Below are 17,118 nucleotides of genomic sequence, written 5' to 3' on the forward strand. Positions count from 1 at the left end.
ATATTTTCGCATTCGGAAGAGAAAATTGGTGGCTGAAATTTCGTAAATAGATCTCGCCGCGACGAAAAACGTCTTTGCTTTAATGACTTCCATTCCAACTCGCGTATCATATCTGCCACACTCTCTCCCCTATTACGTGATAATACAAAACGAGCTGTCCTTTTCTGCACTCTTTGGATGTCCTACCTCAATCCCACCTGGTAAGGATCCCACACCGCGCAGCAATATTCTAACAGAGGACAAACGAGTGTAGTGTAAGCTGTCTCTTTAGTGGACTTGTTGGATCTTCTAAGTTTCCTGCCAATGAAACGCAACCTTTGGCTCGCCTTCTGCACAATATTATCTATGTGGTCTTTCCAACTGAAGTTGTTCGTAACTTTAACACCCAGGTACTTAGTTGAATTGGCAGCCTTGAGAATTGTACTATTTATCGAGCAATCGAATTCCAACGGATTTCTTTTAGAACTCATGTGGATCACCTCACACTTTTCGTTATTTAGCGTCAACTGCCACCTGCCACACCATACAGCAATCTTTTCTAAATCACTTTGCAACTGATATTGGTCTTCGGATGACCTTACTAGACGGTAAATTACAGCATCATCTGCGAACAACCTAAGAGAACTGCTCAGATCGTCACCCAGGTCATTTATATAGATCAGGAACAGCAGAGGTCCCAGGACGGTTCCCTGAGGCACACCTGATATCACTTCAGTTTTACTCGATGATTTGCCGTCTATTACTACGAACTGCGACCTTGTTGACAGGAAATCACGAATCCAGTCGAATAACTGAGACGATACCCCATAGGCCCGCAGCTTGATTAGAAGTCGCTTGTGAGGAACGGTGTCAAAAGCTTTCCAGAAATCTAGAAATACGGAATCAACTTGAGATCCCCTGTCGATAGCGGCCATTACTTCGTGCGAATAAAGAGCTAGCTGCGTTGCACAAGAACGATGTTTTCTGAAACCATGCTGATTACGTATCAATTGATCGTTCCCTTCGAGGGACTAATAGAGAATTGTGAATGTGGTTCGATGTACCCTCTCTGCCAGACACTTAAATGTGATTTGCAGAGTAACCATGTGGATGTAGATGTAAATGGTTCGGAGTCTACGTTTATCACTGGAAGTAATGGCAATAAAAAACCGAAAATCGGTTATTTCTGAAACCGGTTATTTCGAACGCTTTCAGTAGCTATGTTAAACCGGTTCTTTAACCGGTGTAACTGAAAACCGGTCGTTTCAGCGATAACCGCCATGCGTAGTGTGTCGAGTCCAGTGTGAAAGCTACTGGCGGCGGAAGTGCGGCAAGACTTCGCGAGGCCTACCCGGCTCGCCCAGCGGCAGGTGCGACCTTGTCGAGTGGCGGGCCGAGCGCGCGACAAAGCGGCAACCGCTGTTTGCGCGCCGCGCGGGCCCAGGTCGCTTCTATTAATAAAAGCGGCCCTGCTACGGGGAGGGAGGGCCAGTAATTGCGAGACCGGGCCGCTCCCATCTCACCGGGGAAATAGCTGCCCCCTCCGTCCCACCCACACCCAGCTGGCGCGGTCGATAGGCCTGCGTGCGGCAAAGGCAGCCAACGGGCTTTGTAGGGGCTGTAGATGCAGATGCATATCCGGCTCTAGATGCCTATCCTCCAACGCTACTGACCGGCCACTCTGTTTCATTAGACTCTGTCGTGCTGTGCAGTAAGCATTTAGCCCGCCGTAGGCCCGAGGCAAAATTTGCACTCAGATATTACAATCGTGCATGTTCTCTCTCCCTCCCTCCCTCTCTCTCTCTCTCTCTCTCTCTGTCACACGCATTCGGGCGCGCGTGAGCTATTCCCCTTCTACCCATGTTAGATTACACACTAATCGACTTACGGCTAAGTCAACCACCCTATCTACATGGGTGCCAGACTCTATTATAGTCGGCGCTGGCGGCCACATACTTACTCACCTCGTCCTCAACCATTTCATCACCACTGCTGCATAGCACTGCGGTGGTTCAAATGGCTCTGAGCACTATGGGACTTAACATCTGAGGTCATCAGTCCCCTAGAACTTAGAACTTCTTAAACCTAACTGATCTAAGGACATCAGGCACATCAATACTCGAGGCAGGATTCGAACCTGCGACCGTAGCGGTCGCGCGGTTCCAGACTGTAGCGCCTAGAACCGCTCGGCGCCTCCGGCCGGCACTGCGGTGGTCCAGCCTCGTATGTCGTTCTATTATTATCGAACTTACTCACCTCGGAGATCTCTTCAGAATAACTGATTTTTATTTTCTGTTTTATTTGTTGTGGCCTTCTCACATTATCTACCCAGTCAGCCAGCAATACCTCATATGGTGCGATTTAAAAGCTACATCCAACCACATTTATTACACATATGTGACCAAGGCTCATATATAGGGTGATCAAAAGTCAGTAAAAATTGAAAACTTAATAAACCACGGAATAATGTAGATAGTGAGGTAAAAATTGACACATATGCTTGGAATGACATGGGGTTTTATTAGAACAAAAAAAAAGTTCACAGAATGTCTGACAGATGGCGCTGGACAGCAAAACTGCTACCGTGACGGGTGAGAGGTACGCCGATATGTTATTGAATCGCATCATCCCCAGTCTGGTTGATGAACACCTGCTGGAACGTACGATGTTTATGCTGGATGGCGCTCCACCCCATATTACTAGACGCGTGAAAGATCTCTTGCGCGCGTCGTTTGGTGATGATCGTGTGCTCAGCCGCGACTTTCGTCATGCTTGGCCTACCAGGTCCCCAGACCTTAGCCCGTGCAATTATTGGCTTTGGGGTTTCGTGAAGTCGCAAGTGTATCGTGGTCGACCGACACCTCTAGGGATGCTGAAAGACAACATCCGACGCCAATTCTTCACCATAACTCCGGACATGCTTTACAGTGCTCTTCACAACATTATTCCTCGACTACAGCTATTGTTGAGGAATGATAGTGGACATATTGAGCGTTTCCTGTAAAGAACATCATCTTTGCTTTGTCTTACTTTTATTACTATTCTGATCAGATGAAGCGCCATCTGTCGGCCATTTTTTTAACTCTTGTATTTTTTTGGTTCTAATAAAACCCCATGTCATTCCAAGCATTTGTGTCAATTTGTACCTCTCTATTTACATTATTCCGTGATTTATTCAGTTTTCAAATTTATACTGTTTTTTTGATCACCCGGTACAATACATACCAAGAATCATGGCCTGGTCTGAAGCTACGGATGGTCAGCAGGAATTCAGAAAATATAGTTCTTGTGAAACACAACTGGCTCTCTATTCTTACGAAGTGACGAGTGCTATCGACAGGATGTCTTCATTTGTTTCCATATTCCTAGGTTTAGAGAAGGCTTTTGACACCATTCCTCACAAGCGACTTCAATGGAATTGCGTGCCTATGGAAAATCGCCTCAGCTGTGTGACTGGATTCATGATTTGCTGTCAGATACGTCACAGTTCATAGTAACTGACGGAAAATCGTCGAGTAAACAGATGCGATATTTGGAGTTCCCAAAGAAAGTATTATAGGTCCTCTGTTTTTCATAATGTACGAGAAGAACGGTCGGGTGCAAAATGGAAACCACCGTGAAAATCCGATAAATCATTGCACAGATGTGTTGGACAGTGTCTCAGGTATGACCGTCGGTCGTTTCGCGTCGCTCTTTTCAGCTCTGAACGTATAGCGAGCACGTAAAGATGCCTGGGAAATAGTGTCTACCACCAAGTATGAGGACCTGGTAAGAGATTTCGCCTAACTGTCATGACGTTTCTTCTTCTTGGTAATTCTTGGCCGCATGCTGCAGGACAAATGAAGACGTTCCTGCAGCGTTTTGGATGGAAAATGTTTTTGGTTCCCCCTGAGTTTCATCTCCGCTTACATGAACCACTGGCTACGAAGACAACGTTTTGGCACAGACAACTAGGTTTAAACCTGCGTAGAGAATTGGCGGAAAGCCTTCTGTAACGAGGGTATTGGAAAGGCGGTACAACGTTACGACAGACGTCTAAGTCGGAGTGGTGTCTGTGTAGAAAAGTAGCTGGTAGGTGTAGCTAAATGTTGCAAGTAAAACAGTTTTGATTTTCAGAGTGGTTTCTATTTCGCGGGCGATAGGACCTTACCTACCCAATAGCCTCCGTAATCAAATAGCGTGCCTATAGAGTAGTGCCTTATCTGTGCGACTGGATTCGTGATATCCTGTAAGAAAGGTCACAGTTCGTAGTAACTGACAGAAAGTCGTCGAGTAAAGCAGAAGTGATAATAGCGTTCGCCAATAAAGCGTTTTAGACCCTATAATGTTTCTAATCTATACAGGGTGTTTCAGAAGTGATAGTCAATATTCAGATATATGACGGGAATGATCATTCGAAACAAACAAAAAAAAGCCACGCAAACATGAAATCTAAAACGTATACCTTAAGAGCTATGATAAATTCTTTATCTTCCATCTCTTCTATTGCAAGCTCTTTGCTTTCCATATTTTGAGAAGTGATAGTATGGACCAAAAGAAGAAAAAAGTGCAGAAAAAACGAATTCTAAACCGCATACTTTGAAAGTTATGAGCACTTGTTCATTAGAAGAATTATGTTTCACAGTACCGAAGATGAAAAAGTGCTCATAGCTCTTAAGGTATGCATTTTAGAGCACATGTTTACTGGACTTTTTTTCTTATTTTGGCCTATGCTACCATTTCCCAAAATACGGATATCAAAGAGCTTGCGTTAGAAGAGATTCGTTCCACAGTATTGAAGATAAAGAATTGCTCATAGCTCTTAAGGTCCGCGTTTTAGAGCCAATGTTTCCTTGATTTTTTTTGTTTCGAATGATGATTCCAGTCGTATCCCTGAATACTGACCATCACTTCTGAGATACCCTGTATAGACGATTAGGAGAAAATCTCTACAGCCCTCTTAGATTGTTTGCAGATGGTGTTGCAGTTTACCGTCTAGTAGAGTCATCAGAAGACCGGAACCAATTACAAAGCGATTTATAAGAAATAACTGTACAGTGCGAAAAATGGTAATTGGACCTAAATACTAAAACGTGTGAGGTCATCCCAAGATTTCTAAAAGGAATCCATTAAATTTTGGTTAGGCAATACGGCACACAAATTTAAAAGCTGTCAGTTGAGATAAGTATCTAGGGGTCACAGTTACGAATAACTTCATATGGCACCTTCAAGTAGCGAACGTTAATGGGAAGGCGATCCGAAGAGTGCGTTTCATTGGCGGAACTCTTTGAAGATACAACAGATCTACTAAAGAAACTGCCACATTACTTTTGCCTGTCATCTACTGAAGTACGTCTACGTGGTATGGGATCCTTACTGTACAGGACTGACGGAGGACATCGAAAATGTTCGGAGAAGGCAGCTCGTTTCGTATTATCGCGGAATAGGGGAGAGAGTGTCATGGTTATCATAAGCAAGATGGAATGGCAGTCATTAAAACAGAAGCGTTTTTCGTTTGCGGTAAAATCTTTTCACGAAACTTCAATCAACAACTTTTTTGTCCAAATGCCAAATTTCATTGATCCTGGCAACATAGAAATGACCATCATTACAGAATAAGATGAAACAGAGCTTGCACGGAAAGATTTAGGAGTTAATTTTTCCCTTGTGGTATTCGAGAGAGGAACGGTCGACATAGAGTCATGATGAGCGCTACATGGTGATTCTGCATAAAAGCTTGCAAATGAATATGCGCCCTTTCTCAAGCGTATCCGACGTAAAGCTGTTGCATGTCCTTCTTCATCAGTGCTCACTTGCGAATACAGCCAAAGCGACACTGGCCTACGCCATGTGTACTTTCAGCACGACGGAGCTCCCGCACAATTCGCACGGCCAGTGGCACAGTACCTCGCAGGAACTTGTCCTGGACGCTGGATCGTTTGCCGTGGAGCCATTTGTTGGTCAGCAAGGTTACCCCGATCTTTTTCCATTGGATAACTGTTTTCTGGGTTGGCAGAGGAGCGAAGTCTAGAAGCGCAGAAATGGTTCAAATGGCTCTGAGCACTATGGGACTTAACATCTGTGGTCATCAGTCCCCTAGAACGTAGAACTACTTAAACCTAACTAACGTAAGGACATCACACACATCCATGCCTGAACCAGGATTCGAACCTGCGAACGTAGCGGTCACGCGGTTCCAGACTAAAGCGCCTAGAAGCGCAGAGTGGACACTTATTTTACATGCGTGTGCTGAAGTAAAGGACCGTACGAATCAGTTCAGTTCAGCATCACAGCAGCTGTCTACAAGAGCTAAAAAACCTATCGCAGTTGACGGTGGACTTCTTCGACAATTTTTTGTGCGGAAATGTGCGGTATTAAACTATCACCCGAATCTGTCCTGTTCCCCACTGTTTTCATTAGTTCCTTCGGGATCTGTTAAGAACAGGACATACGTTCATATGACTTTTTTTGTTCAGGATCACTCACCGTTCAAAGCATGTATCTTTCCTCCTGACTCAACCTGTATAGTCTGAAAGTGGTTTTATGACAAACACTGAAGTGTGAATTCCAGAATAATGATGTGTATGTAGGTGTAGATGCAGATCTCTTTCGTGGATGTGTTTAAGTTCTTTAAAACTCTTTCATTATAGTATCTTGCCTCCCCACAATCACATTTACATGTTTTTCCCCCTTCAAATGGTCGACATGCATAGTACCAATTGCGAATCTACTTCTGTTTAATGAAGTGTGAAACGAGGCACAATATATTGTAGTGTTACACTGGGTTCCCCAAAAGCAAAACGAGGATAATGGAATGTAGTCGAATTAAATTGGATGATGCTGAGGGAATTAGATTAGGGAATGAGACACTTAAAGTAGTAAATGAGTTTTGCTATTTGGGGAGCAGCATAACTAATGATGGTCGAAGTAGAGAGGATATAAAATGTAGACTGGCAATGGCGAGGAAAGCGTATCTGAAGAAGAGAAATTTGTTAACTTCGAGTATAGATTTAAGTGTCAGGAAGTCGTTTCTGAAAGTATTTGTATGGAGTGTAGCCAGGTATTGAAGTGAAACGTGGACGATAAATAGTTTAGACAAGAAGAGAATAGAAGCTTTCGAAATGTGGTGCTGCAGAAGAATGCTGAAGATTAGATGGGTAGATCACATAACTAATGAGGAGGTATTGAATAGAATTGGGAAGAAGAGAAATTTGTGGCATACCTTGACTAGAAGAAGGGATCGGTTGGTCGGACATATTATGAATCATCAAGGGATCACGAGTCTAGTATTGGAGGGCAGTGTGGAGGGTAAAAATCGTAGAGGGAGACTAAGAGATGACTACACTATACAGATTCAGAAGGATGTAGGTTGCAATAGGTATTGGGAGATGAAGAAAGTTGCGCAGGATAGAGTAGCATGGAGAGCTGAATCAAAGCAGTCCCTAGACTGAAGTGATGATGATGATGATTGGTGTTTTAGGGCGCACAACAGCGAGGTTATCAGCGCCCGGCCCCTAGACTGAAGACCACAACAACAACACACTGGGTTAATCTTAACTCAACCAACAAAGTTTTGAAAGTTTTTCATTGATATTTCTAACTATATTGGTAGAAGGAACCCGTGGTTTGCAGTTATTCATTACAAACTAATTTCGTTTGATTTCTTACCTCCATTTGTCCTTTATTTGTATGATAGTGTAAATATCGGCACAAGAATGTCTGGAAACAAGCTTGTTCCATTCACTAACGGTACTTGCTGTTGAGAAGTTACACTTCGCCCTCAAGCTTGCATTCATAATGCTTCCGTTCTGCCACAGATTTTTTTCCTCGGCTGTTGTAACCCCGAGTCGCGTAGTCGCAATTCCACCGCCAGCTAGCCTTCCCTCTAGCAAGACAGGATGCATGGGTCAGCCTACACGCCAGACGAAATCAAGTGCGCTAACAGTTCGAGCGGCCTTCTCCACACGTCGCCACCAAACCGCGAACAATCATGCGGAACAAATAGTTCTCAGTTTCGTATCACTGTGGAAATCATAGCAAAGCCGCGCTCTGTGGCTTAATGGGAAGTCGCAGCTGACGTTCCAGTGCACTAACTACTGATGTAACAGTCTACCTCGCCGATAACGAATCCAACGTGGGATGAGCAATCCAGTGAAATCGTGCCACAGAAAAGTGTTTATGAGGGCAAGAATATAGTCGTGCTGACCGGTTTAGACTTAGTTAAAATTGGTTTTAATGTCTCTAAGCACTATGGGACTTAACATCTGAGGTTATCAGTCCCCTAGACTTAGAACTACTTAAACCTTACTAACTTAAGGACATCACACACATCCATGCCCGAGGCAGGATTCGAACCTGCGACCGTAGCAGCAGCGCGGGTCCGGACTGAAGCCCCAAGAACCGCTTGGCCACAGCGGCCGGCTGGACTTAGTCTGAATGGAACTGGCGCAAACTAGGGCTTTTTGTACAATGATCTCATCAGAAATGTGTATTTATATTACTGAGTAAATCATTGTTTAGGCGTAGACATTTGTAGCTTAAAAGTATACGTGCCATATGCTGTTTGTTTGGAACTGCGCTCCTGTTCACACAGATATGTCAGCTGCACCTGTGGGCGGTTGTCAGTGTGCAACAATCAAAGCAGCTACATTGCTTGGCGCCGAAGGGAAAATACAACGCCAACAGTGTAAACTGTATCTAAAAGTGGTACGCAACAGTATGGACAGTTTCACTGGTGAAAAGGCGACCGATATGCAATTTGTTTATGTTTTCATTGAACCCAGTAGAAGAGCGGCACAATCATAACTATGCTGAACTAATTGCGTGTAGACAGCAACTGTACATGAGAGGACTTTTGCATCAATTTGAGGGTTGTAATGTTACTCTGTCTATCGTGTTTTACGTTTTAGTTGTTTATTTATTTTCGTATAAAATTCAAGAAGACGTCGAGTTGTCTAATCTGACAGTACGGTAATTGACACGAAGTAATTAGACATCCTCTAAAATAATGAATTAGAACTTCAGTGACTACTAAGCGACACGTCACAATCAATTCGGTTTATTACGTTAAAGTTGTGACATCCGCTTAGAATAATTAAGAATCACTGTGCTGGTAAACCTCTACGTTATTTGTTTTTCAAACAGCTGAGCAAAACTCTTTACATATTCTGATCAACACTAAAACTAACACACAATATTTTTAGCGCAACGCAGTCTGTTTTTCAATAATTCCTACAAAAGGATGGCCCTGACCAACAATAATCTATACCTTTCATGAATCACTTACCTCACAAAAATCTTCGTTACTCGAACTACTGCAACACATCGAGCGCCAATACTTCAGCTAAATAAAAGCTTCCAACTACTGAAGACACTAACTACTGATAGGGATAGTTAGCAAATGAAAGATTTTGATAGAGAACAAACAATGTATTTACCTTAATAGTGTTGAAAAATCAAAATATACATAGCAGTTCATAATATCCAGTATTACAAATTTCAAAACTCCGCCATATCTCTCCCCACATGCACCACTGCTGGCGGCTCACCTCCAACTGCGCAACGCTACGCGCTGTTCACATCCAACTGCCCAACACTATAATAGCAAATATTCCAGCAATGCAAACCAGCTACAGACTGCACACAGTGATTTTCATACAGATCGCTACGTGGCGTTACCAACATAAAAACCTAAACAGCCTACTTACAAAGTGACTCATCACCCACCTGACAAACAAGAATAATTCTGAAATAAATTCTTGACACATATGACTAAAGGATGTGGGGTACTGGAGTGTGGCATGTGTTTCATCTGTCATTAAATCAGAATCAGTCACTGGGGCGCAAAACGACTCTCGCCTGTGGCTGAGTTCGAATGAGCCGAAATCCTGCTACGACTGGCGTTCCACAAGTAATAGACCACTCTTTTTTCTGAAAGCAAGTAGGTTTTCTACATCTACATCTACATGATTACTCTGCTATTGACAATAAAGTGTCTGGCAAAGGGTTCAATGAACCACCTTCAAGCTGTCTCTCTACTGTTCCACTCTCGAACGACGTGCAGGAAAAACGAGTAGTTTTATTCAGGATTCCAGTACAACATATTATTCCCTCTTTTGGCTACAAAACCCTATTTTTCAACATTTTCTCCGCTCAGTGCGACGACCATGATTCACCTGTATGCCCGCATGATACCACTCTACTTGTCGACGTGGGAGCCAACGTCTTGCTGTATCAGTAACCTCCACGATCAGACTCGCAACGTGCAAGCAATTCCTCACAAATGGTCCTTTGCTGCTCTTTATGATCTTTGGTTAGACTGCGAGAAACCCAGCGGGCACACACATTTGAGTACTCAAACTGGTGGAAGAGTGTGTCAGCATTACGAACAGAAACGTCCGGTTGAGAAGCGAGATGTTTGGTTGCAATCTGTCGATCACTTCGAATGAGAGTGTCCGCACGTTCCAACTTTGCAGGAGTCACAGCCATGCGGGGCCAGCTGGCAGGCGGGCGATCCGACAGGTTTGTGCGACCTTGTTGCGATGATGACAGACGCCTCACCCAATGACTCGCTGTGATTTTGTCCACTGCAAAGTGTCCATAGACATTCTGCAAGCGCCTATGAATATCTGCGGCGCTTTGGTTTTCCGCCAAAAGGAAATCAATGACAGTACTCTCCTTGGATCGCACATCCGTTACAAACGCCAATTTGGAAGCTAATTATAGCGTCGTCATCTGTCGGTATTTCATTAAACTGTAAGGGCTGAGGCAGGAATATTCCACGATGTCCCACAACAAATTCCAAATTTTTTCAACCTAAACTGACCGAGAAATTAAAACTGTTTTATTACGTATTAAACCCGTTCGTAAGTCCCTCAGCTCATCTGGCGGCATCACAGGCCAGCGGATAAGTCTGACAATGAAAGCCGCCAGAGCTGAAAAAGCTGAACAGTCAAATACCAAAAATCGACGGAATTATACCGACTAATTCTTGAAAGGAAATCTCGTATTTCTGCGTTCTGCATTCTTTATTCTGTTGGGACTGGCTGGGCTGTGAATATTCCGAGCGCCTACAGGTAAAAAGGTTATTTAAAGTATACTGTTCCCCTTCCCTTCGTGTTTCTTCAGGCGGTTAACCAGTAATGTGTCGAAACTTCCTGGCAGATTAAAACTGTGTGTCGGACCGAGACGCGAACTCGGGACCTTTGCCTTTCGCGGGCAACTGCTCTGCCATCTGAGCTACCCAAGCACGAGTCACGCCACACGGAGCGTGAGTCGTGCTTGGGTAGCTCAGATGGTAGAGCACTTGCCCGCGAAAGGCAAAGGTCCCGAGTTCGAGTCTCGGTCCGACACACAGTTTTAATCTCCCAGGAAGTTTCATATCAACGCACACTCCGCTGCAGGGTGAAAATTTCATTCCAGTAACGTGTTTCCTATCATTTAGTGCTCTCTGTTTTCTCTGTGCCCACGGAAGTGGGACCTCCTAAGCACAGTGGAGTTGCTCACTGTAACTTCCAGTTTGTTTACAGTAGCCGATCCTGGCAATCCTTCTATTGCGTAAACATTTCGTTTTTGTGGAACTGACTTTCAGTGGCATCCGAAACTTATCAGGTTATCCCAAACTGTGGGCTGGCATCCGTTTTCTAGGTTTTGTCTGTGGCTTGCGGTGTGCCCGAAATAAACGAAGCTTTCTACGTTTCGTTCAAAATAGTGCGATTCCTGGACTTTACTAAGAACAAAATATCACCTCTTTCCATCTTCGAGTCATAAAGCGTGCTCGCCGTGCTCTGGAGCCGCCCGCTGGCAGTGGGGCTAGAGACTGGAGCAATTGGTGGAAGTCTTACGTCATGTGAGACCGTATCTAAACTCATGCTCATAAATTAAGGATAATGCTGAGACATGGTGAAACAACGCTCTGGTGGGCGGTTTGCGGGTTTAAATCACCTCGGGGTATGACCATGCGGTGCACTTGACCTGCGGTAGTCGCACGGTAGCCTTGGCAGCAGTCCACATACACAGAATTGTATTGGTGAATGTCAGCGTACGGTGCAACGAGTAAGCGTGCAGACGTTTGCAGATGTTATAATGGTGAGTGTGTGTTGAAAATGGCTCAAAGAACACATATTGATGACGTTATGGGGGTAAAATACTCGGGCGACTGGAGGCTTGTCAAACACAGCATGTCGTAGGACGGGCCCTCCATGTGCCACACATTGTGATCTCACCATTATGGCAACAATTCCAACAGACAGGAAACGTGTCCAGGAGCTACAGTAGGGGATGTTAACAGTGTACAACACCACAAGAAGACCGATATCTCATCAGTGCCTGCAGACGGCCACGGAGTACTGCAGGTAGCCTTGCTCGGGACCTTACTGCAGCCACTGGAACAGCTGTTTCCAGACACACAGTATACAGACGACTGAAAAGACATGGTTTTTTCGCCCGGAGACCTCCAAGGCGTATTCCACTGACCCCTAGTCACAAGACAGCCCGTAAAGCCTGGTGTCAAGAACACAATATATGGTCATTGGAACAGTCGTCTCAGGTTATGTTCACGGACGAGTCCAGGTATAGTCTGACAGTGATTCTCGCCGGGAACCAGATACCAACGCCTTAATGTCCTTGAAAGGGAACTGTATGTAGGTCGTGGTTTGATAGTGTGGGGTGGGATTATGATTGGTGCACGTACACTCCTGCATGCCTTTGACAGAGGAACTGTAACAGGTCAGGTGTATCGGGACATCATTTTGCACTAGTATGTCCGCCTTTTGAGGAGTGCAGTGGGTCCCACCTTCCTCCTGATGGATGACAACGCAAGAACCTTCCGAGCTGCTATCGTGGAGGAGTACCTTGCAACAGAAGATATCAGGCGAATGGAGTGTCCTGCCTGTTCTCCAGACCTAAACCCCATCGAGCACGTCTGGGATGCTCTCGGTCGGTGTATTGCTGCACGTCGTTAAACCCCTACGAAACTTCAGAAGCTCCGAGAGGCACTGGTGCAAGAATGTGAGGCTATACCCCAGCAGCTGCTCGAACACCATATCCAGAGTATGCCAACCCGTTGTGCGGCCTGTGTACATGTGCATGGTGATCATATCCCATATTAATGTCGGGGTACATGCGCAGGAAACAGTGGCGTTTTGTAGCACATGTGTTTCGGGACGGTTTACTCAACTTAGCACCAATACCCTGGACTTACAGATATGTTTCGTGTGTGTTCCCTATGTGCCTATGCTATTAACGCCAGTTTTGTGTAGTGCCACGTTGAGTGGCACCACATTCTGCAATTATCTTTAATTTATAACCATGAGTGTATGTTCCCTGTGGCGTTCCCAGCATCCACTTGTGCCAATTCAAAACGAAAGTCTACTGGTCACCTATCTGGTTTTGGTGTGCGTTCACCCCAAGTAATTGACTAACAGATCAACAGAGAGTGCAAAACTGCTGCAATGTCGGATAATGCAAAGAAAGTAATAAGGCCCTGTGACTCCTGATTGAACTGCGGTGGCAGTTTTGACATTAATTGATTCAAAATTGATCCCTTTTAAAATAAAAATGGGTGCACATTGATGTTATATTCAGCTATTGAACACCATATGCAAATGTTGAATATAAAATTAATTAAGAAAGTGACTTGGGATTTCAACTGCTTGATTGAAAACAGATGCAGTCGATTAGCACAGATTTATTTTAACTCACGACCTTCAATCATCATATTACATGACTCTCCTAACAGGCAGTGGTAATAACTTGCGTTTGCATGGAGTAAAGCGCGATAAATCAGAAGTAATTCCTATCGACTGACCCAGGCATAATGCGAAGTGTGAGAAGAATTCTACAATACACGGCTCATGAAACCCTCGTGGAAACTTTGCCGACGTGATCCAACAAATTAATCAGTGGCCGGAGCAGGCGCACTATCACCGAGTTCAGCGTGGCCGGGCGTCGTCGTTATGCGGACGTCGGCTGACCTCGTGGTGCTGCAAGGCTGCGCTCGTCTATTCACTTCTAGCTATCTTGCTCAGTACATAGCTGAACGAAAACTTTCTATCTCCAAGCTCAATCGTCCCATTTGCTAAGTCCTGAACTGCAGTGATGCTCACTCTCTCTCAGGCAAGCTGAGTAAAGTACGCCACGTCCGCACTCTAGGCTAGCTGGGAATGGAAGACCACTACGGGGACTTCTCCCAGTCCGCTCTTTGCCTCGGTTTCCCCTCCAGCAAAATCACTTACGTCAATTGCAGCGTAAGTCGCGTTAATTATGTGTCGCTTCCCAGCGCGGACCAATGCCTGCTCTGGTTAGTGAACAAATTCCCACAAAATTTCCCTTCCTCTCAACATCTGCTATTTAGCTCCTCCCAGGCCACCCATCAAGGTTAGCGTCTGCACAAAACACCAATTTTTCCGGAATTCTGACTCCCAGGAGAGTACTTCAAATTCCTCGGTCCTATGTTCCCATCGGAGGCCAGCGTATTTCATTCTGTCGCTCTTCACCTGATTTACTTCAGACTCTGTGGACCGTGAATTCAGCGTGAAGTTGCTATAGTCACGAACACGCATATTTTGGCCTCTGTTGGTCGCTCCACCATAGCTTTGCGTGGCTTACTCGCATGTTTCAGTGAAAACGGGACAACGGACATTTATCAACAGGCGTACAAGTTCTGCGTCTGCTTCCCGGTACACCAGCATGGGGTCAACCAACCACTCACTGCCACTCACCTTAAGGCAGCTGGAGGCCGCACCCCGTTACCGCTTTCTCAGAGCTTGAGCCACCCTAAGCTGCCTATTGTCGCTTCCCTTTGCCACTCCCCAGCTGGCCACGGTCAATTCTGAATACTCCCCTGGGATAAACTAGCTTCCAGTAAATCGACGCGTTTCCACAGAGTTTCCATGTCGTGTGAATTACTTTAAAACCATCACCTGACATTAATTATTCCAATACGTCCATACTATACCCTCTACAAGATGCATTGTGCCTTGTCAGTCTTTTTGTTCAGCCCTACTGTTCGCTCAACGTGAGTTAGGTGATCTTTAATGACTTCATGTAAGGGGCATAGTTCTTGCCATCTTACAGTCTGTTGCACCCTTCTGAGAATTCGTCTGGGGGCGGTTCCTTTACTTGACTACACAGACTTGCTCCTTGTCTGAGGACTGGCACCTCATCCCAGAGTGCTTCCAAATACCAACATACTTATATACACCATGCAAAGCTGAATAAAAACGTAAATCAAGAGAATCAACTACTGATAATCGCTGGCACTAATATGCATTTTACTTCTGAGTATTAATTGATTAGTGTGATCTAATGGCTCTATATAGTATGATTTTATATTAGTTATGGGAGAGTTTTGAAAGAAACGGTCACGTAGCAACATTACACATTGCTTCACGAATAACAGGTATTAGTATATAGATTAACAGTAATTGTACAAACATGGGAAAATATGGATAAAAAGATAAAATTAAAATTAAAAAATGAGTTAAAATATTTCACAAACACCGGTTAAAGTTTCTCAGCTAGTGTCATAGACGAACAGAAAATGTACAGCAAGGTACAGTATGGGTACAAAAAGATTTAAAATTTAAAAAAAAATGAATACAAATATATCGCAAACACAGGTTACAGTCTTTCAGCCAGTCCAGTGCAGCAGGCATAAGGTCTTGGATATCTTTCAGCAGCCTTTCAAAGCGATTATTTGGGCATTCGAAGGCAATGTGGAAGATTGTTTGTTTGTTCTTTGACTTCACACTTTCCACATGAAGGATTTTCGCCCATTCCTCATTCAAATAGTGATTTACTGCTTATTCCCGGTCCTATTCTGGTCGAAACCGGCCACTTTCGACTGTCGTGTCTTTTATGGGGCTACAATTTCTGTATTCTTGTCTCCATTGTGATCGACAGTGTGTGTCCTTTGCAAGGCTCCGAAGTTAGATTCCTGTTCTCACTGGGTGACTTCAAAAGTCTCAGTTCCATGTAGTCGTAGGCAAGTTGTATAGAATCAGTATGAATATGCACTGCTGGATTGTTAGAACATTTTTGAAGATGAGATTTTAGAGCTGCAAGATGTCTGGCCTGGGGCTGTACTACGTTTCTCAGAACAGGCAGCCACTGAGTGGGAGCTCTCTTCATTGTTCCCGTAACCAATCCAGCGTCTCGGTTGTGTCGGATATTAATAAGATTTGTGTAATGGTTACTGCGCCAAACAGGGTCACAATAGTCGGCAGCAAAGTAAACCAAATGGGTGGTACTGGCTCTCAATCTGTTGCCATCAGCTTCCCGAGACGTATTTACTGTTTTTTCTATTATGTTTGTTCTGGTTTTTGCTTTGGGTGAGACGAATGGTTCAAATGGCTCTGAGCACTATGGGACTTAGCTTCTGGGGTCATCAGTTCCCTAGAATTTAGAACTACTTAAACCTAACTAACCTAAAGACATCACACACATCCATGCCCGAGGCAGGATTCGAACCTGCGACCGTAGCGTGTATGAGACATTTTCCGGATGCTGATTGCAGGACAAAGTTCGATCGAGCAGTCCTTGTAGATATTTAGCGTACGATTGTGTCTTAAGATGGTTCGTAAAGAGTATATTCTCAGTGAAAAGTGGGCCTGTCTGTTCTTTTGGTGGAAGGCTGAAACTTCTGTTTTATTCGTATTTGGCTTAAGTCCCCATTTTCTAAAGTAGTCGTTATTATTTGGAAGTGTTGAGTGAGCGTGTCCTCTGTTTGGGCTAAGTTCGTGCTTTCTGTTGCTACTGCTGTATCATCTGCATACACGAACATTCGAGACGTTGTGGTTGGGATATCAGCCGTATAGAAGTTGAACAAAAGTGGGGCCAAAACAGAGCCCGGAGAAAGACCATTCCGCAGGCTTCACAGTTAGCATTTCCTTCCGCTCAAAATTACTTGTTAGAGTCTGTCGCTGTGTTTTTCAGTCAGAAGGTGGAGAAAAGCTTTCTAGGGGACTAATTTTTAGAGTTTTACCAATAGGCTTTGTTTTCTCACCGTGTCATAGGCTCAGGTTTGGTGGATGAAACGGCTGCTGTCTTGAGCTTCTTCTGAAACCCATTTTCGACATGAGTTATCAGGGACAGTACTTGTTGGCAGAAATTTCTGCCTGGCATAAGGCCGGTTGGTTCGGCGGGTGTCCACTTTTTAAA

This window comes from Schistocerca cancellata, chromosome 9 (genome assembly GCF_023864275.1).
Source record: "Schistocerca cancellata isolate TAMUIC-IGC-003103 chromosome 9, iqSchCanc2.1, whole genome shotgun sequence".
NCBI lineage: Eukaryota > Metazoa > Arthropoda > Insecta > Orthoptera > Acrididae > Schistocerca > Schistocerca cancellata.